The following is a 14,217-nucleotide window of genomic DNA, read 5'->3' as shown; positions in this document are numbered from 1 at the left end:
CTAAAAAAATGTCACTGTGTTTCCACCCAGGATCGAACTGAGGACCTTTCGCGTGCAAAGCGAACGTGATAACTGCTACGAAACGGAAACCGTTGACTGCCAACCGTTGCTTGTGATTGATTTTTCTGGGTGACTGAGCTCATTCTAAAATATTTTTGTCTATCTTAAAAAACATCATTATGTTTCCGCCCAGGATCGAACTGAGTATCTTTCGCGTGTAAAGCGAAGGTGATAACCACTACACTACGGAAACCGTTGACTACAAACCGTTGCTTGTGATTGATTTGTCTTGGTTACTGAACTCATTCTAAAATATGTTTTGTCTGTGTAAAAAAAATTCACTGTGTTTCCGCCCAGGATCGAACTGAGGACCTTTCGCGTGTAAAGCGAACGTGATAACCACTACACTACGGAAACCGTTGACTACAAACCGTTGCTTGTGATTGATTTTTCTTGGTTACTGTGGTCATTCTCCAAAATTTTTTTTCTATCTCAAAAAAAATCATTGTGTTTCCACCCAGGATCGAACTGAGGACCTTTCGCGTGTAAAGCGAACGTGATAACCACTACACTACGGAAACCGTTGACTACAAACCGTTGCTTGTGATTGATTTTTCTTGGTTACTGTGGTCATTCTCCAAAATTTTTTTTCTATCTCAAAAAAAATCATTGTGTTTCCACCCAGGATCGAACTGAGGAGCTTTCGCGTGTAAAGCGAACGTGATAACCACTACATTACGGAAACCGTTGGCTACAAACCGTTGCTTGTGATTGATTTGTCTTGGTTACGGAACTCCTTCTAATATATTTTTTGTCTGTCTCAAAATATATCAAATTGTTTCCACCCAGGATCGAACTGAGGCCCTTTCGCGTGTAAAGCGAACGTGATAGCCACTACACAACGGAAACCGTTGACTGCCAAACGTTGCTTGTGATTGATTTTTCTTGGTGACCTAGCTCAATCTAAAATATTTTTTGTCTGTCTAAAAAAATGTCACTGTGTTTCCGCCCAGGATCGAATTCAAGAACTTTCGCGTGTAAAGCGAACGTGATAACCACTACACTACGGAAACCGTTGACTACCAACCGTTGCTTGTGATGGATTTTTCGTGGTTACCTAGCTCATTCTAAAATATGACACTGCGGAAACCGTTGACTACAAATCGTTGCTTGTGATTGATTTTTCTTGGTTACTGAGCTCATTCTAAAATATTTTTGTCTATCTTAAAAAACATCATTATGTTTCCGCCCAGGATCGAACTGAGTACCTTTCGCGTGTAAAGCGAAGGTGATAACCACTACACTACGGAAACCGTTGACTACAAACCTTTGCGTGCGATTGATCTCTCTTGGTTACTGAACTCATTCTAAAATATGTCTTGTCTATCTCAAAAAACATCATTATGTTTCTGCCCAGGATCGAACTGAGGACCTTTCGCGTGTAAAGCGAACGTGATAACCACTACACTACGGAAACCGTTGACTACAAAGCGCTGCTTGTGATTGATTTTTCTTGGTTACTGTGGTCATTCTCTAACATTTCTTGTCTATCTCAAAAAATATCAAATTGCTTCCACCCAGGATGGAACTGAGGACCTTTCGCGTGTAAAGCGAACGTGATAACCACTACACTACGGAAACCGTTGACTACAACCGTTGCTTGTGATTTATTTGTCTTGGTTACTGAGCTCATTCTAATATATTTTTTGTCTATCTAAAAAAAATCATTCGGTTTCCACCCAGGATCGAACTGAGGACCTTTCGCGTGTAAAGCAAACGTGATAACCACTACACTACGGAAACGGTTGACTACGAACCGTTGCTTGTGATTGATTTTTCTTGGTTACTGTGGTCATTCTCTAAAATTTTTTGTCTATCTCAAAAAATATCAAATTGCTTCCACCCAGGATCGAACTGAGGACCTTTCGCGTGTAAAGCGAACGTGATAACCACTACACTACGGAAACCGTTGAGTGCCAACCGTTGCTTGTGATGGATTTTTCGTGGTTACCTCGCTCATTCTAAAATATTTTTGTCTGTCTAAAAAAATGTCACTGTGTTTCCGCCCAGGATCGAACTGAGGACCTTTCGCCTGTAAAGCAAACGTGATAACCACTACACTACGGAAACCGTTGACTACGAACCGTTGCTTGTGATTGATTTTTCTTGGTTACTGTGGTCATTCTCTAAAAATTTTTGTCTATCTCAAAAAATATCAAATTGCCTCCGCCCAGGATCGAAGTGAGGACCTTTCGCGTGTAAAGCGAACGTGATAACCACTACACTACGGAAACCGTTGACTGCCAAACGTTGCTTGTGATTGATTTTTCTGGGTGACCTCGCTCATTCTAAAATATTTTTTGTCTGTCTAAAAAAAAGACACTGCGTTTCTGCCGAGGATCGAACTGAAGAACTTTCGCGTGTAAAGCGAACGTGATAACCACTACACTACGGAAACCGTTGACTGCCAACCGTTGCTTGTGATGGATTTACCGTGGTTACTGTGGTCATTCTCCAAATTATTTTGTCTATCTCAAAAAGTATCAAATTGCTTCCGCCCAGGATCGGACTGAGGACCTTTCGCGTGTAAAGCGAACGTGATAACCACTACACTACGGAAACCGTTGACTACAAACCGTTGCTTGTGATTGATTTTTCTTGGTTACTGTGGTCATTCTCCAAATTTTTTTTGTCTATCTCAAAAAGTATCAAATTGCTTCCGCCCAGGATCGGACTGAGGACCTTTCGCGTGTAAAGCGAACGTGATAACCACTACACTACGGAAACCGTTGACTACAAACCGTTGCTTGTGATTGATTTTTCTTGGTTACTGTGGTCATTCTCCAAATTTTTTTTGTCTATCTCAAAAAGTATCAAATTGCTTCCGCCCAGGATCGGACTGACGACCTTTCGCGTGTAAAGCGAACGTGATGACCCCTACACTACGGAAACCGTTGACTACAAAACGTTGCTTGTGATTGATTTTTCTTGGTTACTGTGGTCATTCTCCAAATTTTTTTTGTCTATCTCAAAAAGTATCAAATTGCTTCCGCCCAGGATCGAACTGAGGACCTTTCGCGTGTAAAGCGAACGTGATAACCACTACACTACGGAAACCGTTGACTACAAACCGTTGCTTGTGATTGATTTTTCTTGGTTACTGTGGTCATTCTCCAAATTTTTTTTGTCTATCTCAAAAAGTATCAAATTGCTTCCGCCCAGGATCGAACTGAGGACCTTTCGCGTGTAAAGCGAACGTGATAACCACTACACTACGGAAACCGTTGACTACAAACCGTTGCTTGTGATTGATTTGTCTTGGTTACTGAACTCATTCTAAAATATGTTTTGTCTGTCTAAAAAAATGTCACTGTGTTTCCGCCCAGGATCGAACTGAGGACCTTTCGCGTGTAAAGCGAACGTGACAATCACTACACTACGGAAACCGTTGACTACGAACCGTTGCTTGTGATTGATTTTTCTTGGTTACTGTGGTCATTCTCTAAAAAATTTTGTCTATGTCAAAAAATATCAAATTTCCTCCGCCCAGGATAGAACTGAAAACACTTCGCGTGTAAAGCGAACGTGATAACCACTACACTACGGAAACCGTTGACTACAAACCGTTGCTTGTCATTGATTTGTCTTGGTTACTGAGCTCATTCTAATATATTTTTTGTCTATCTCAAAAAAAATCATTGTGTTTCCACCCAGGATCGAACTGAGGACCTTTCGCGTGTAAAGCGAACGTGATGACCCCTACACTACGGAAACCGTTGACTACAAGCCGTTGCTTGTGATTGATTTTTCTTGGTTACTGTGGTCATTCTCCAAAATTTTTTGTCTATCTCAAAAAGTATCAAATTGCTTCCGCCCAGGATCGAACTGAGGACATTTCGCGTGTAAAGCGAACGTGATAACAACTACACTACGGAAACCGTTGCTTGTGATTGATTTGTCTTGGTTACTGAACTCATTCTAATATATTTTTTGTCTGTCTAAAAAAATATCAAATTGTTTCCACCCAGGATCGAACTGAGGACCTTTCGCGTGTAAAGCGAACGTGATAGCCACTACACAACGGAAACCGTTGACTGCCAACCGTTGCTTGTGATTGATTTTTCGTGGTTACCTAGCTCATTCTAAAATATTTTTGTCGACCTAAAAAAATGTCACTGTGTTTCCACCCAGGATCGAACTGAGGACCTTTCGCGTGCAAAGCGAACGTGATAACTGCTACGAAACGGAAACCGTTGACTGCCAACCGTTGCTTGTGATTGATTTTTCTGGGTGACTGAGCTCATTCTAAAATATTTTTGTCTATCTTAAAAAACATCATTATATTTCCGCCCAGGATCGAACTGAGTATCTTTCGCGTGTAAAGCGAAGGTGATAACCACTACACTACGGAAACCGTTGACTTCAAACCGTTGCTTGTGATTGATTTGTCTTGGTTACTGAACTCATTCTAAAATATGTTTTGTCTGTGTAAAAAAAATTCACTGTGTTTCCGCCCAGGATCGAACTGAGGACCTTTCGCGTGTAAAGCGAACGTGATAACCACTACACTACGGAAACCGTTGACTACAAACCGTTGCTTGTGATTGATTTTTCTTGGTTACTGTGGTCATTCTCTAAAATTTTTAGTCTATCTCAAAAAATATCAAATTTCCTCCGCCCAGGATGGAACTGAAGACCATTCGCGTGTAAAGCGAACGTGATAACCACTACACTACGGAAACCGTTGACTACAAACCGTTGCTTGTGATTGATTTGTCTTGGTTACTGAGCTCATTCTAATATATTTTTTGTCTATCTCAAAAAAAATCATTGTGTTTCCACCCAGGATCGAACTGAGGACCTTTCGCGTGTAAAGCGAACGTGATGACCACTACACTACGGAAACCGTTGACTACAAGCCGTTGCTTGTGATTGATTTGTCTTGGTTACTGAGCTCAATCTAAAATATTTTTTGTCTGTCTAAAAAAATGTCACTGTGTTTCCGCCCAGGATCGAATTCAAGAACTTTCGCGTGTAAAGCGAACGTGATAACCACTACACTACGGAAACCGTTGACTACCAACCGTTGCTTGTGATAGATTTTTCGTGGTTACCTAGCTCATTCTAAAATATGACACTGCGGAAACCGTTGACTACAAATCGTTGCTTGTGATTGATTTTTCTTGGTTACTGTGGTCATTCTCTAAAAAATTTTGTCTATGTCAAAAAATATCAAATTTCCTCCGCCCAGGATAGAACTGAAAACACTTCGCGTGTAAAGCGAACGTGATAACCACTACACTACGGAAACCGTTGACTACAAACCGTTGCTTGTCATTGATTTGTCTTGGTTACTGAGCTCATTCTAATATATTTTTTGTCTATCTCAAAAAAAATCATTGTGTTTCCACCCAGGATCGAACTGAGGACCTTTCGCGTGTAAAGCGAACGTGATGACCCCTACACTACGGAAACCGTTGACTACAAGCCGTTGCTTGTGATTGATTTTTCTTGGTTACTGTGGTCATTCTCCAAAATTTTTTGTCTATCTCAAAAAGTATCAAATTGCTTCCGCCCAGGATCGAACTGAGGACATTTCGCGTGTAAAGCGAACGTGATAACAACTACACTACGGAAACCGTTGCTTGTGATTGATTTGTCTTGGTTACTGAACTCATTCTAATATATTTTTTGTCTGTCTAAAAAAATATCAAATTGTTTCCACCCAGGATCGAACTGAGGACCTTTCGCGTGTAAAGCGAACGTGATAGCCACTACACAACGGAAACCGTTGACTGCCAACCGTTGCTTGTGATTGATTTTTCGTGGTTACCTAGCTCATTCTAAAATATTTTTGTCGACCTAAAAAAATGTCACTGTGTTTCCACCCAGGATCGAACTGAGGACCTTTCGCGTGCAAAGCGAACGTGATAACTGCTACGAAACGGAAACCGTTGACTGCCAACCGTTGCTTGTGATTGATTTTTCTGGGTGACTGAGCTCATTCTAAAATATTTTTGTCTATCTTAAAAAACATCATTATATTTCCGCCCAGGATCGAACTGAGTATCTTTCGCGTGTAAAGCGAAGGTGATAACCACTACACTACGGAAACCGTTGACTTCAAACCGTTGCTTGTGATTGATTTGTCTTGGTTACTGAACTCATTCTAAAATATGTTTTGTCTGTGTAAAAAAAATTCACTGTGTTTCCGCCCAGGATCGAACTGAGGACCTTTCGCGTGTAAAGCGAACGTGATAACCACTACACTACGGAAACCGTTGACTACAAACCGTTGCTTGTGATTGATTTTTCTTGGTTACTGTGGTCATTCTCTAAAATTTTTAGTCTATCTCAAAAAATATCAAATTTCCTCCGCCCAGGATGGAACTGAAGACCATTCGCGTGTAAAGCGAACGTGATAACCACTACACTACGGAAACCGTTGACTACAAACCGTTGCTTGTGATTGATTTGTCTTGGTTACTGAGCTCATTCTAATATATTTTTTGTCTATCTCAAAAAAAATCATTGTGTTTCCACCCAGGATCGAACTGAGGACCTTTCGCGTGTAAAGCGAACGTGATGACCACTACACTACGGAAACCGTTGACTACAAGCCGTTGCTTGTGATTGATTTGTCTTGGTTACTGAGCTCAATCTAAAATATTTTTTGTCTGTCTAAAAAAATGTCACTGTGTTTCCGCCCAGGATCGAATTCAAGAACTTTCGCGTGTAAAGCGAACGTGATAACCACTACACTACGGAAACCGTTGACTACCAACCGTTGCTTGTGATAGATTTTTCGTGGTTACCTAGCTCATTCTAAAATATGACACTGCGGAAACCGTTGACTACAAATCGTTGCTTGTGATTGATTTTTCTTGGTTACTGAGCTCATTCTAAAATATTTTTGTCTATCTTAAAAAACATCATTATGTTTCCGCCCAGGATCGAACTGAGTACCTTTCGCGTGTAAAGCGAAGGTGATAACCAGTACACTACGGAAACCGTTGACTACAAACCTTTGCGTGCGATTGATCTCTCTTGGTTACTGAACTCATTCTAAAATATGTCTTGTCTATCTCAAAAAACATCATTATGTTTCTGCCCAGGATCGAACTGAGGACCTTTCGCGTGTAAAGCGAACGTGATAACCACTACACCACGGAAACCGTTGACTACAAAGCGCTGCTTGTGATTGATTTTTCTTGGTTACTGTGGTCATTCTCTAACATTTCTTGTCTATCTCAAAAAATAGCAAATTGCTTCCACCCAGGATGGAACTGAGGACCTTTCGCGTGTAAAGCGAACGTGATAACCACTACACTACGGAAACCGTTGACTACAACCGTTGCTTGTGATTTATTTGTCTTGGTTACTGAGCTCATTCTAATATATTTTTTGTCTATCTAAAAAAAATCATTCGGTTTCCACCCAGGATCGAACTGAGGACCTTTCGCGTGTAAAGCAAACGTGATAACCACTACACTACGGAAACCGTTGACTACGAACCGTTGCTTGTGATTGATTTTTCTTGGTGACCTAGCTCAATCTAAAATATTTTTTGTCTGTCTAAAAAAATGTCACTGTGTTTCCGCCCAGGATCGAATTCAAGAACTTTCGCGTGTAAAGCGAACGTGATAACCACTACACTACGGAAACCGTTGACTACCAACCGTTGCTTGTGATAGATTTTTCGTGGTTACCTAGCTCATTCTAAAATATGACACTGCGGAAACCGTTGACTACAAATCGTTGCTTGTGATTGATTTTTCTTGGTTACTGAGCTCATTCTAAAATATTTTTGTCTATCTTAAAAAACATCATTATGTTTCCGCCCAGGATCGAACTGAGTACCTTTCGCGTGTAAAGCGAAGGTGATAACCAGTACACTACGGAAACCGTTGACTACAAACCTTTGCGTGCGATTGATCTCTCTTGGTTACTGAACTCATTCTAAAATATGTCTTGTCTATCTCAAAAAACATCATTATGTTTCTGCCCAGGATCGAACTGAGGACCTTTCGCGTGTAAAGCGAACGTGATAACCACTACACCACGGAAACCGTTGACTACAAAGCGCTGCTTGTGATTGATTTTTCTTGGTTACTGTGGTCATTCTCTAACATTTCTTGTCTATCTCAAAAAATAGCAAATTGCTTCCACCCAGGATGGAACTGAGGACCTTTCGCGTGTAAAGCGAACGTGATAACCACTACACTACGGAAACCGTTGACTACAACCGTTGCTTGTGATTTATTTGTCTTGGTTACTGAGCTCATTCTAATATATTTTTTGTCTATCTAAAAAAAATCATTCGGTTTCCACCCAGGATCGAACTGAGGACCTTTCGCGTGTAAAGCAAACGTGATAACCACTACACTACGGAAACCGTTGACTACGAACCGTTGCTTGTGATTGATTTGTCTTGGTTACTGTGGTCATTCTCTAAAATTTTTTGTCTATCTCAAAAAATATCAAATTGCTTCCGCCCAGGATCGAACTGAGGACCTTTCGCGTGTAAAGCGAACGTGATAACCACTACACTACGGAAACCGTTGACTGCCAACCGTTGCTTGTGATGGATTTTTCGTGGTTACCTCGCTCATTCTAAAATATTTTTGTCTGTCTAAAAAAATGTCACTGTGTTTCCGCCCAGGATCGAACTGAGGACCTTTCGCGTGTAAAGCAAACGTGATAACCACTACACTACGGAAACCGTTGACTACGAACCGTTGCTTGTGATTGATTTTTCTTGCTTACTGTGGTCATTCTCTAAAAATTTTTGTCTATCTCAAAAAATATCAAATTGCCTCCGCCCAGGATCGAAGTGAGAACCTTTCGCGTGTAAAGCGTACGTGATAACCACTACACTACGGAAACCGTTGACTGCCAAACGTTGCTTGTGATTGATTTTTCTGGGTGACCTCGCTCATTCTAAAATATTTTTTGTCTGTCTAAAAAAAAGACACTATGTTTCCGCCGAGGATCGAACTGAAGAACTTTCGCGTGTAAAGCGAACGTGATAACCACTACACTACGGAAACCGTTGACTGCCAACCGTTGCTTGTGATGGATTTACCGTGGTTACCTAGCTCATTCTAAACTATGACACTACGGAAAACGTTGACTACTAACCGTTGCTTGTGATTGATTTTTCTTGGTTACTGTGGTCATTCTCCAAATTATTTTGTCTATCTCAAAAAGTATCAAATTGCTTCCGCCCAGGATTGGACTGAGGACCTTTCGCGTGTAAAGCGAACGTGATAACCACTACACTACGGAAACCGTTGACTACAAACTGTTGCTTGTGATTGATTTTTCTTGGTTACTGTGGTCATTCTCCAAATTTTTTTTGTCTATCTCAAAAAGTATCAAATTGCTTCCGCCCAGGATCGGACTGACGACCTTTCGCGTGTAAAGCGAACGTGATGACCCCTACACTACGGAAACTGTTGACTACAAAACGTTGCTTGTGATTGATTTTTCTTGGTTACTGTGGTCATTCTCCAAATTTTTTTTGTCTATCTCAAAAAGTATAAAATTGCTTCCGCCCAGGATGGAACTGAGGACCTTTCGCGTGTAAAGCGAACGTGATAACCACTACACTACGGAAACCGTTGACTACAAACCGTTGCTTGTGATTGATTTGTCTTGGTTACTGAACTCATTCTAAAATATGTTTTGTCTGTCTAAAAAAATGTCACCGTGTTTCCGCCCAGGATCGAACTGAGGACCTTTCGCGTGTAAAGCGAACGTGACAACCACTACACTACGGAAACCGTTGACTACAAACCGTTGCTTGTGATTGATTTTTCTTGGTTACTGTGGTCATTCTCTAAAAAATTTTGTCTATCTCAAAAAATATCAAATTTCCTCCGCCCAGGATGGAACTGAAGACCATTCGCGTGTAAAGCGAACGTGATAACCACTACACTACGGAAACCGTTGACTACAAACCGTTGCTTGTGATTGATTTGTCTTGGTTACTGAGCTCATTCTAATATATTTTTTGTCTATCTCAAAAAAAATCATTGTGTTTCCACCCAGGATCGAACTGAGGACCTTTCGCGTGTAAAGCGAACGTGATAACCACTACACTACGGAAACCGTTGACTGCCAACCGTTGCTTGTGATGGATTTACCGTGGTTAACTAGCTCATTCTAAAATATGACACTACGGAAAACGTTGACTACTAACCGTTGCTTGTGATTGATTTTTCTTGGTTACTGTGGTCATTCTCCAAATTATTTTGTCTATCTCAAAAAGTATCAAATTGCTTCCGCCCAGGATCGAACTGAGGACCTTTCGCGCGTAAAGCGAACGTGATAACCACTACACTACGGAAACCGTTGACTACAAACCGTTGCTTGTGATTGATTTTTCTTGGTTACTGTGGTCATTCTCCAAATTTTTTTTGTCTATCTCAAAAAGTATCAAATTGCTACCGCCCAGGATCGGACTGACGACCTTTCGCGTGTAAAGCGAACGTGATGACCCCTACACTACGGAAACCGTTGACTACAAAACGTTGCTTGTGATTGATTTTTCTTGGTTACTGTGGTCATTCTCCAAATTTTTTTTGTCTATCTCAAAAAGTATAAAATTGCTTCCGCCCAGGATCGAACTGAGGACCTTTCGCGTGTAAAGCGAACGTGATAACCACTACACTACGGAAACCGTTGACTACAAACCGTTGCTTGTGATTGATTTGTCTTGGTTACTGAGCTCATTCTAATATATTTTTTGTCTATCTCAAAAAAAATCATTGTGTTTCCACCCAGGATCGAACTGAGGACCTTTCGCGTGTAAAGCGAACGTGATAACCACTACACTACGGAAACCGTTGACTACAAACCGTTGCTTGTGATTGATTTTTCTTGGTTACTGTGGTCATTCTCTAAAATTTTTTGTCTATCTCAAAAAATATCAAATTTCCTACCCACAGGATGGAACTGAAGACCATTCGCGTGTAAAGCGAACGTGATAACCACTACACTACGGAAACCGTTGACTACAAACCGTTGCTTGTGATTGATTTGTCTTGGTTACTGAGCTCATTCTAATATATTTTTTGTCTATCTCAAAAAAAATCATTGTGTTTCCACCCAGGATCGAACTGAGGACCTTTCGCGTGTAAAGCGAACGTGACAACCCCTACACTACGGAAACGTTGACTATAAACCGTTGCTTGTGATTGATTTGTCTTGGTTACTGTGGTCATTCTCCAAAATTTTTTGTCTATCTCAAAATGTATCAAATTGCTTCCGCCCAGGATCGAACTGAGGAACTTTCGCGTGTAAAGCGAACGAGATAACCACTACACTACGGAAACCGTTGACTACAAACCGTTGCTTGTGATTGATTTGTCTTGGTTACTGAACTCATTCTAATATATTTTTTGTCTGTCTCAAAATATATCAAATTTTTTCCACCAAGGATCGAACTGAGGCCTTTCGCGTGTAAAGCGAACGTGATAGCCACTACACAACGGAAACCGTTGACTGCCAAACGTTGCTTGTGATGGATTTTTCTTGGTGACCTAGCTCATTCTAAAATATGACACTACGGAAACCGTTGACTACAAACCGTTGCTTGTGATGGATTTTTCGTGGTTACCTAGCTCATTCTAAAATATGACACTGCGGAAACCGTTGACTACAAATCGTTGCTTGTGATTGATTTTTCTGGGTGACTGAGCTCATTCTAAAATATTTTTGTCTATCTTAAAAAACATCATTATGTTTCCGCCCAGGATCGAACTGAGTACCTTTCGCGTGTAAAGCGAATGTGATAACCACTACACTACGGAAACCGTTGACTACAAACCTTTGCTCGCGATTGATCTCTCTTGGTTACTGAACTCATTCTAAAATATGTCTTGTCTATCTCAAAAAACATCATTATGTTTCTGCCCAGGATCGAACTGAGGACCTTTCGCGTGTAAAGCGAACGTGATAACCACTACACTACGGAAACCGTTGACTACAAAGCGCTGCTTGTGATTGATTTTTCTTGGTTACTGTGGTCATTCTCTAACATTTCTTGTCTATCTCAAAAAAAATCATTGTGTTTCCACCCAGGATGGAACTGAGAACCTTTCGCGTGTAAAGCGAACGTGATAACCACTACACTACGGAAACCGTTGAGTGCCAACCGTTGCTTGTGATGGATTTTTCGTGGTTACCTCGCACATTCTAAAATATTTTTGTCTATCTAAAAAAATGTCACTGTGTTTTCGCCCAGGATCGAACTGAGGACCTTTCGCGTGTAAAGCAAACGTGATAACCACTACACTACGGAAACCGTTGACTACGAACCGTTGCTTGTGATTGATTTTTCTTGGTTACTGTGGTCATTCTTTAAAATTTTGTGTCTATCTCAAAAAATATCAAATTGCCTCCGCCCAGGATCGAACTGAGGTCCTTTCGCGTGTAAAGCGAACGAGATAGTCACTACACAACGGAAACCGTTGACTGCCAACCGTTGCTTGTGATTGATTTTTCGTGGTTACCTAGCTCATTCTAAAATATTTTTGTCGATCTAAAAAAAATGTCACTGTGTTTCCGCCCAGGATCGAACTGAGGACCTTTCGCGTGCAAAGCGAACGTGATAACTGCTACGAAACGGAAACCGTTGACTGCCAACCGTTGCTTGTGATGTATTTTTCGGGGTTACCTAGCTCATTCTAAAATATTTTTGTCGATCTAAAAAAATGTCACTGTGTTTCCGCCCAGGATCGAACTGAGGACCTTTCGCGTGTAAAGCGAACGTGATAACCCCTACACTACGGAAACCGTTGACTACAAATCGTTGCTTGTGATTGATTTTTCTTGGTTACTGTGGTCATTCTCCAAATTTTTTTGTCTATCTCAAAAAGTATCAAATTGCTTCCGCCCAGGATCGAACTGAGTATCTTTCGCGTGTAAAGCGAAGGTGATAACCACTACACTACGGAAACCGTTGACTACAAACCGTTGCTTGTGATTGATTTGTCTTGGTTACTGAACTCATTCTAAAATATGTTTTGTCTGTCTAAAAAAATGTCACTGTGTTTCCGCCCAGGATCGAACTGAGGACCTTTCGCGTGTAAAGCGAACGTGATAATCACTACACTACGGAAACCGTTGCTTGTGATTGATTTTTCTTGGTTACTGTGGTCATTCTCTAAAATTTTTTGTCTATCTCAAAAAATATCAAATTTCCTCCGCCCAGGATGGAACTGAAGACCATTCGCGTGTAAAGCGAACGTGATAACCACTACACTACGGAAACCGTTGACTACAAACCGTTGCTTGTGATTGATGTGTCTTGGGTACTGAACTCATTCTAATATATTTTTTGTCTATCTCAAAAAAAATCATTGTGTTTCCACCCAGGATCGAACTGAGGACCTTTCGCGTGTAAAGCGAACGTGATGACCCCTACACTACGGAAACCGTTTACTACAAGCCGTTGCTTGTGATTGATTTTTTTTGGTTACTGTGGTCATTCTCCAAAATTTTTTGTCTATCTCAAAAAGTATCAAATTGCTTCCGCCCAGGATCGAACTGAGGACGTTTCGCGTGTAAAGCGAACGTGATAACCACTACACTACGGAAACCGTTGACTACAAACCGTTGCTTGTGATTGATTTGACTTGGTTACGGAACTCATTCTAATATATTTTTTGTCTGTCTAAAAAAAAGGCACTGTGTTTCCGCCCAGGATCGAACTGAGGACCTTTCGCGTGTAAAGCAAACGTGATAACCACTACACTACGGAAACCGTTGACTACGAACCGTTGCTTGTGATTGATTTTTCTTGGTTACTGTGGGCATTCTCTAAAAATTTTTGTCTATCTCAAAAAATATCAAATTGCCTCCGCCCAGGATCGAACTGAGGACCTTTCGCGTGTAAAGCGAACGTGATAACCACTACACTACGGAAAACGTTGGCTGCCAACCGTTGCTTGTGATGGATTTTTCGTGGTTACCTCGCTCATTCTAAAATATTTTTGTCTATCTAAAAAAATGTCACTGTGTTTCCGCCTAGGATCGAACTGAGGACCTTTCGCGTGTAAAGCGAACGTGATAACCACTACACTACGGAAACCGTTGACTGCCAAACGTTGCTTGTGATTGATTTTTCTGGGTGACCTCGCTCATTCTAAAATATTTTTTGTCCGTCTAAAAAAATGTCACTGCGTTTCTGCCGAGGATCGAACTGAGGAC

General features: G+C 40.9%; 52 non-coding genes across 52 annotated transcripts; all 52 read right to left on the bottom strand.

Moving 5' to 3' along the window:
* Nucleotides 1–180: 180 nt before the first annotated feature.
* Trnav-uac (transfer RNA valine (anticodon UAC)) lies at nt 181–253 on the bottom strand. Its single transcript has one exon. It is a non-coding gene; the product is annotated as a tRNA-Val (tRNA).
* Nucleotides 254–344: 91 nt separating this feature from the next.
* Trnav-uac (transfer RNA valine (anticodon UAC)) lies at nt 345–417 on the bottom strand. The gene has a single exon. It is a non-coding gene; the product is annotated as a tRNA-Val (tRNA).
* Nucleotides 418–508: 91 nt separating this feature from the next.
* Trnav-uac (transfer RNA valine (anticodon UAC)) lies at nt 509–581 on the bottom strand. The gene has a single exon. It is a non-coding gene; the product is annotated as a tRNA-Val (tRNA).
* A 255-nt stretch (nt 582–836) lies between these two features.
* On the bottom strand, nt 837–909 carry Trnav-uac (transfer RNA valine (anticodon UAC)). Its single transcript has one exon. It is a non-coding gene; the product is annotated as a tRNA-Val (tRNA).
* Nucleotides 910–1,240: 331 nt separating this feature from the next.
* Trnav-uac (transfer RNA valine (anticodon UAC)) lies at nt 1,241–1,313 on the bottom strand. The gene has a single exon. It is a non-coding gene; the product is annotated as a tRNA-Val (tRNA).
* Nucleotides 1,314–1,404: 91 nt separating this feature from the next.
* On the bottom strand, nt 1,405–1,477 carry Trnav-uac (transfer RNA valine (anticodon UAC)). The gene has a single exon. It is a non-coding gene; the product is annotated as a tRNA-Val (tRNA).
* Nucleotides 1,478–1,568: 91 nt separating this feature from the next.
* Nucleotides 1,569–1,641, bottom strand: Trnav-uac (transfer RNA valine (anticodon UAC)). The gene has a single exon. It is a non-coding gene; the product is annotated as a tRNA-Val (tRNA).
* An 89-nt stretch (nt 1,642–1,730) lies between these two features.
* On the bottom strand, nt 1,731–1,803 carry Trnav-uac (transfer RNA valine (anticodon UAC)). Its single transcript has one exon. It is a non-coding gene; the product is annotated as a tRNA-Val (tRNA).
* Nucleotides 1,804–1,894: 91 nt separating this feature from the next.
* Nucleotides 1,895–1,967, bottom strand: Trnav-uac (transfer RNA valine (anticodon UAC)). Its single transcript has one exon. It is a non-coding gene; the product is annotated as a tRNA-Val (tRNA).
* A 90-nt stretch (nt 1,968–2,057) lies between these two features.
* Trnav-uac (transfer RNA valine (anticodon UAC)) lies at nt 2,058–2,130 on the bottom strand. The gene has a single exon. It is a non-coding gene; the product is annotated as a tRNA-Val (tRNA).
* Nucleotides 2,131–2,549: 419 nt separating this feature from the next.
* Nucleotides 2,550–2,622, bottom strand: Trnav-uac (transfer RNA valine (anticodon UAC)). The gene has a single exon. It is a non-coding gene; the product is annotated as a tRNA-Val (tRNA).
* A 92-nt stretch (nt 2,623–2,714) lies between these two features.
* Trnav-uac (transfer RNA valine (anticodon UAC)) lies at nt 2,715–2,787 on the bottom strand. Its single transcript has one exon. It is a non-coding gene; the product is annotated as a tRNA-Val (tRNA).
* Nucleotides 2,788–3,044: 257 nt separating this feature from the next.
* Nucleotides 3,045–3,117, bottom strand: Trnav-uac (transfer RNA valine (anticodon UAC)). The gene has a single exon. It is a non-coding gene; the product is annotated as a tRNA-Val (tRNA).
* Nucleotides 3,118–3,209: 92 nt separating this feature from the next.
* Nucleotides 3,210–3,282, bottom strand: Trnav-uac (transfer RNA valine (anticodon UAC)). The gene has a single exon. It is a non-coding gene; the product is annotated as a tRNA-Val (tRNA).
* Nucleotides 3,283–3,373: 91 nt separating this feature from the next.
* Nucleotides 3,374–3,610, bottom strand: Trnav-uac (transfer RNA valine (anticodon UAC)). Its single transcript has 2 exons — nt 3,574–3,610; nt 3,374–3,409 (listed from the first exon to the last, which is right to left on the bottom strand). It is a non-coding gene; the product is annotated as a tRNA-Val (tRNA).
* Nucleotides 3,611–3,701: 91 nt separating this feature from the next.
* Trnav-uac (transfer RNA valine (anticodon UAC)) lies at nt 3,702–3,774 on the bottom strand. The gene has a single exon. It is a non-coding gene; the product is annotated as a tRNA-Val (tRNA).
* A 91-nt stretch (nt 3,775–3,865) lies between these two features.
* On the bottom strand, nt 3,866–3,938 carry Trnav-uac (transfer RNA valine (anticodon UAC)). The gene has a single exon. It is a non-coding gene; the product is annotated as a tRNA-Val (tRNA).
* Nucleotides 3,939–4,015: 77 nt separating this feature from the next.
* Nucleotides 4,016–4,088, bottom strand: Trnav-uac (transfer RNA valine (anticodon UAC)). Its single transcript has one exon. It is a non-coding gene; the product is annotated as a tRNA-Val (tRNA).
* A 417-nt stretch (nt 4,089–4,505) lies between these two features.
* On the bottom strand, nt 4,506–4,578 carry Trnav-uac (transfer RNA valine (anticodon UAC)). The gene has a single exon. It is a non-coding gene; the product is annotated as a tRNA-Val (tRNA).
* A 255-nt stretch (nt 4,579–4,833) lies between these two features.
* Nucleotides 4,834–4,906, bottom strand: Trnav-uac (transfer RNA valine (anticodon UAC)). Its single transcript has one exon. It is a non-coding gene; the product is annotated as a tRNA-Val (tRNA).
* Nucleotides 4,907–5,402: 496 nt separating this feature from the next.
* Trnav-uac (transfer RNA valine (anticodon UAC)) lies at nt 5,403–5,475 on the bottom strand. Its single transcript has one exon. It is a non-coding gene; the product is annotated as a tRNA-Val (tRNA).
* Nucleotides 5,476–5,566: 91 nt separating this feature from the next.
* Nucleotides 5,567–5,639, bottom strand: Trnav-uac (transfer RNA valine (anticodon UAC)). The gene has a single exon. It is a non-coding gene; the product is annotated as a tRNA-Val (tRNA).
* Nucleotides 5,640–5,716: 77 nt separating this feature from the next.
* Nucleotides 5,717–5,789, bottom strand: Trnav-uac (transfer RNA valine (anticodon UAC)). Its single transcript has one exon. It is a non-coding gene; the product is annotated as a tRNA-Val (tRNA).
* A 417-nt stretch (nt 5,790–6,206) lies between these two features.
* On the bottom strand, nt 6,207–6,279 carry Trnav-uac (transfer RNA valine (anticodon UAC)). The gene has a single exon. It is a non-coding gene; the product is annotated as a tRNA-Val (tRNA).
* A 255-nt stretch (nt 6,280–6,534) lies between these two features.
* Trnav-uac (transfer RNA valine (anticodon UAC)) lies at nt 6,535–6,607 on the bottom strand. Its single transcript has one exon. It is a non-coding gene; the product is annotated as a tRNA-Val (tRNA).
* A 495-nt stretch (nt 6,608–7,102) lies between these two features.
* Nucleotides 7,103–7,175, bottom strand: Trnav-uac (transfer RNA valine (anticodon UAC)). Its single transcript has one exon. It is a non-coding gene; the product is annotated as a tRNA-Val (tRNA).
* Nucleotides 7,176–7,266: 91 nt separating this feature from the next.
* On the bottom strand, nt 7,267–7,339 carry Trnav-uac (transfer RNA valine (anticodon UAC)). Its single transcript has one exon. It is a non-coding gene; the product is annotated as a tRNA-Val (tRNA).
* An 89-nt stretch (nt 7,340–7,428) lies between these two features.
* Trnav-uac (transfer RNA valine (anticodon UAC)) lies at nt 7,429–7,501 on the bottom strand. Its single transcript has one exon. It is a non-coding gene; the product is annotated as a tRNA-Val (tRNA).
* Nucleotides 7,502–7,996: 495 nt separating this feature from the next.
* Nucleotides 7,997–8,069, bottom strand: Trnav-uac (transfer RNA valine (anticodon UAC)). The gene has a single exon. It is a non-coding gene; the product is annotated as a tRNA-Val (tRNA).
* A 91-nt stretch (nt 8,070–8,160) lies between these two features.
* Nucleotides 8,161–8,233, bottom strand: Trnav-uac (transfer RNA valine (anticodon UAC)). The gene has a single exon. It is a non-coding gene; the product is annotated as a tRNA-Val (tRNA).
* Nucleotides 8,234–8,322: 89 nt separating this feature from the next.
* Nucleotides 8,323–8,395, bottom strand: Trnav-uac (transfer RNA valine (anticodon UAC)). Its single transcript has one exon. It is a non-coding gene; the product is annotated as a tRNA-Val (tRNA).
* A 91-nt stretch (nt 8,396–8,486) lies between these two features.
* On the bottom strand, nt 8,487–8,559 carry Trnav-uac (transfer RNA valine (anticodon UAC)). The gene has a single exon. It is a non-coding gene; the product is annotated as a tRNA-Val (tRNA).
* Nucleotides 8,560–8,649: 90 nt separating this feature from the next.
* Trnav-uac (transfer RNA valine (anticodon UAC)) lies at nt 8,650–8,722 on the bottom strand. Its single transcript has one exon. It is a non-coding gene; the product is annotated as a tRNA-Val (tRNA).
* A 496-nt stretch (nt 8,723–9,218) lies between these two features.
* On the bottom strand, nt 9,219–9,291 carry Trnav-uac (transfer RNA valine (anticodon UAC)). The gene has a single exon. It is a non-coding gene; the product is annotated as a tRNA-Val (tRNA).
* Nucleotides 9,292–9,548: 257 nt separating this feature from the next.
* On the bottom strand, nt 9,549–9,621 carry Trnav-uac (transfer RNA valine (anticodon UAC)). The gene has a single exon. It is a non-coding gene; the product is annotated as a tRNA-Val (tRNA).
* Nucleotides 9,622–9,712: 91 nt separating this feature from the next.
* On the bottom strand, nt 9,713–9,785 carry Trnav-uac (transfer RNA valine (anticodon UAC)). The gene has a single exon. It is a non-coding gene; the product is annotated as a tRNA-Val (tRNA).
* A 255-nt stretch (nt 9,786–10,040) lies between these two features.
* Trnav-uac (transfer RNA valine (anticodon UAC)) lies at nt 10,041–10,113 on the bottom strand. Its single transcript has one exon. It is a non-coding gene; the product is annotated as a tRNA-Val (tRNA).
* Nucleotides 10,114–10,281: 168 nt separating this feature from the next.
* Trnav-uac (transfer RNA valine (anticodon UAC)) lies at nt 10,282–10,354 on the bottom strand. The gene has a single exon. It is a non-coding gene; the product is annotated as a tRNA-Val (tRNA).
* Nucleotides 10,355–10,611: 257 nt separating this feature from the next.
* Nucleotides 10,612–10,684, bottom strand: Trnav-uac (transfer RNA valine (anticodon UAC)). The gene has a single exon. It is a non-coding gene; the product is annotated as a tRNA-Val (tRNA).
* A 91-nt stretch (nt 10,685–10,775) lies between these two features.
* On the bottom strand, nt 10,776–10,848 carry Trnav-uac (transfer RNA valine (anticodon UAC)). Its single transcript has one exon. It is a non-coding gene; the product is annotated as a tRNA-Val (tRNA).
* A 255-nt stretch (nt 10,849–11,103) lies between these two features.
* On the bottom strand, nt 11,104–11,176 carry Trnav-uac (transfer RNA valine (anticodon UAC)). Its single transcript has one exon. It is a non-coding gene; the product is annotated as a tRNA-Val (tRNA).
* Nucleotides 11,177–11,746: 570 nt separating this feature from the next.
* On the bottom strand, nt 11,747–11,819 carry Trnav-uac (transfer RNA valine (anticodon UAC)). Its single transcript has one exon. It is a non-coding gene; the product is annotated as a tRNA-Val (tRNA).
* A 91-nt stretch (nt 11,820–11,910) lies between these two features.
* On the bottom strand, nt 11,911–11,983 carry Trnav-uac (transfer RNA valine (anticodon UAC)). Its single transcript has one exon. It is a non-coding gene; the product is annotated as a tRNA-Val (tRNA).
* A 91-nt stretch (nt 11,984–12,074) lies between these two features.
* On the bottom strand, nt 12,075–12,147 carry Trnav-uac (transfer RNA valine (anticodon UAC)). Its single transcript has one exon. It is a non-coding gene; the product is annotated as a tRNA-Val (tRNA).
* Nucleotides 12,148–12,237: 90 nt separating this feature from the next.
* Trnav-uac (transfer RNA valine (anticodon UAC)) lies at nt 12,238–12,310 on the bottom strand. Its single transcript has one exon. It is a non-coding gene; the product is annotated as a tRNA-Val (tRNA).
* Nucleotides 12,311–12,728: 418 nt separating this feature from the next.
* Nucleotides 12,729–12,801, bottom strand: Trnav-uac (transfer RNA valine (anticodon UAC)). The gene has a single exon. It is a non-coding gene; the product is annotated as a tRNA-Val (tRNA).
* A 255-nt stretch (nt 12,802–13,056) lies between these two features.
* Nucleotides 13,057–13,129, bottom strand: Trnav-uac (transfer RNA valine (anticodon UAC)). The gene has a single exon. It is a non-coding gene; the product is annotated as a tRNA-Val (tRNA).
* Nucleotides 13,130–13,370: 241 nt separating this feature from the next.
* On the bottom strand, nt 13,371–13,443 carry Trnav-uac (transfer RNA valine (anticodon UAC)). The gene has a single exon. It is a non-coding gene; the product is annotated as a tRNA-Val (tRNA).
* Nucleotides 13,444–13,534: 91 nt separating this feature from the next.
* Nucleotides 13,535–13,607, bottom strand: Trnav-uac (transfer RNA valine (anticodon UAC)). The gene has a single exon. It is a non-coding gene; the product is annotated as a tRNA-Val (tRNA).
* Nucleotides 13,608–13,698: 91 nt separating this feature from the next.
* On the bottom strand, nt 13,699–13,771 carry Trnav-uac (transfer RNA valine (anticodon UAC)). Its single transcript has one exon. It is a non-coding gene; the product is annotated as a tRNA-Val (tRNA).
* Nucleotides 13,772–13,862: 91 nt separating this feature from the next.
* Trnav-uac (transfer RNA valine (anticodon UAC)) lies at nt 13,863–13,942 on the bottom strand. The gene has a single exon. It is a non-coding gene; the product is annotated as a tRNA-Val (tRNA).
* An 83-nt stretch (nt 13,943–14,025) lies between these two features.
* On the bottom strand, nt 14,026–14,098 carry Trnav-uac (transfer RNA valine (anticodon UAC)). The gene has a single exon. It is a non-coding gene; the product is annotated as a tRNA-Val (tRNA).
* Nucleotides 14,099–14,217: the final 119 nt, after the last annotated feature.

Source organism: Phallusia mammillata, chromosome 6 (genome assembly GCF_965637545.1).
Source record: "Phallusia mammillata chromosome 6, kaPhaMamm4.hap1.1, whole genome shotgun sequence".
In the NCBI taxonomy this organism is placed as follows: Eukaryota; Metazoa; Chordata; class Ascidiacea; order Phlebobranchia; family Ascidiidae; genus Phallusia; species Phallusia mammillata.
This window is presented reverse-complemented; position numbering and strand designations above follow the sequence as displayed.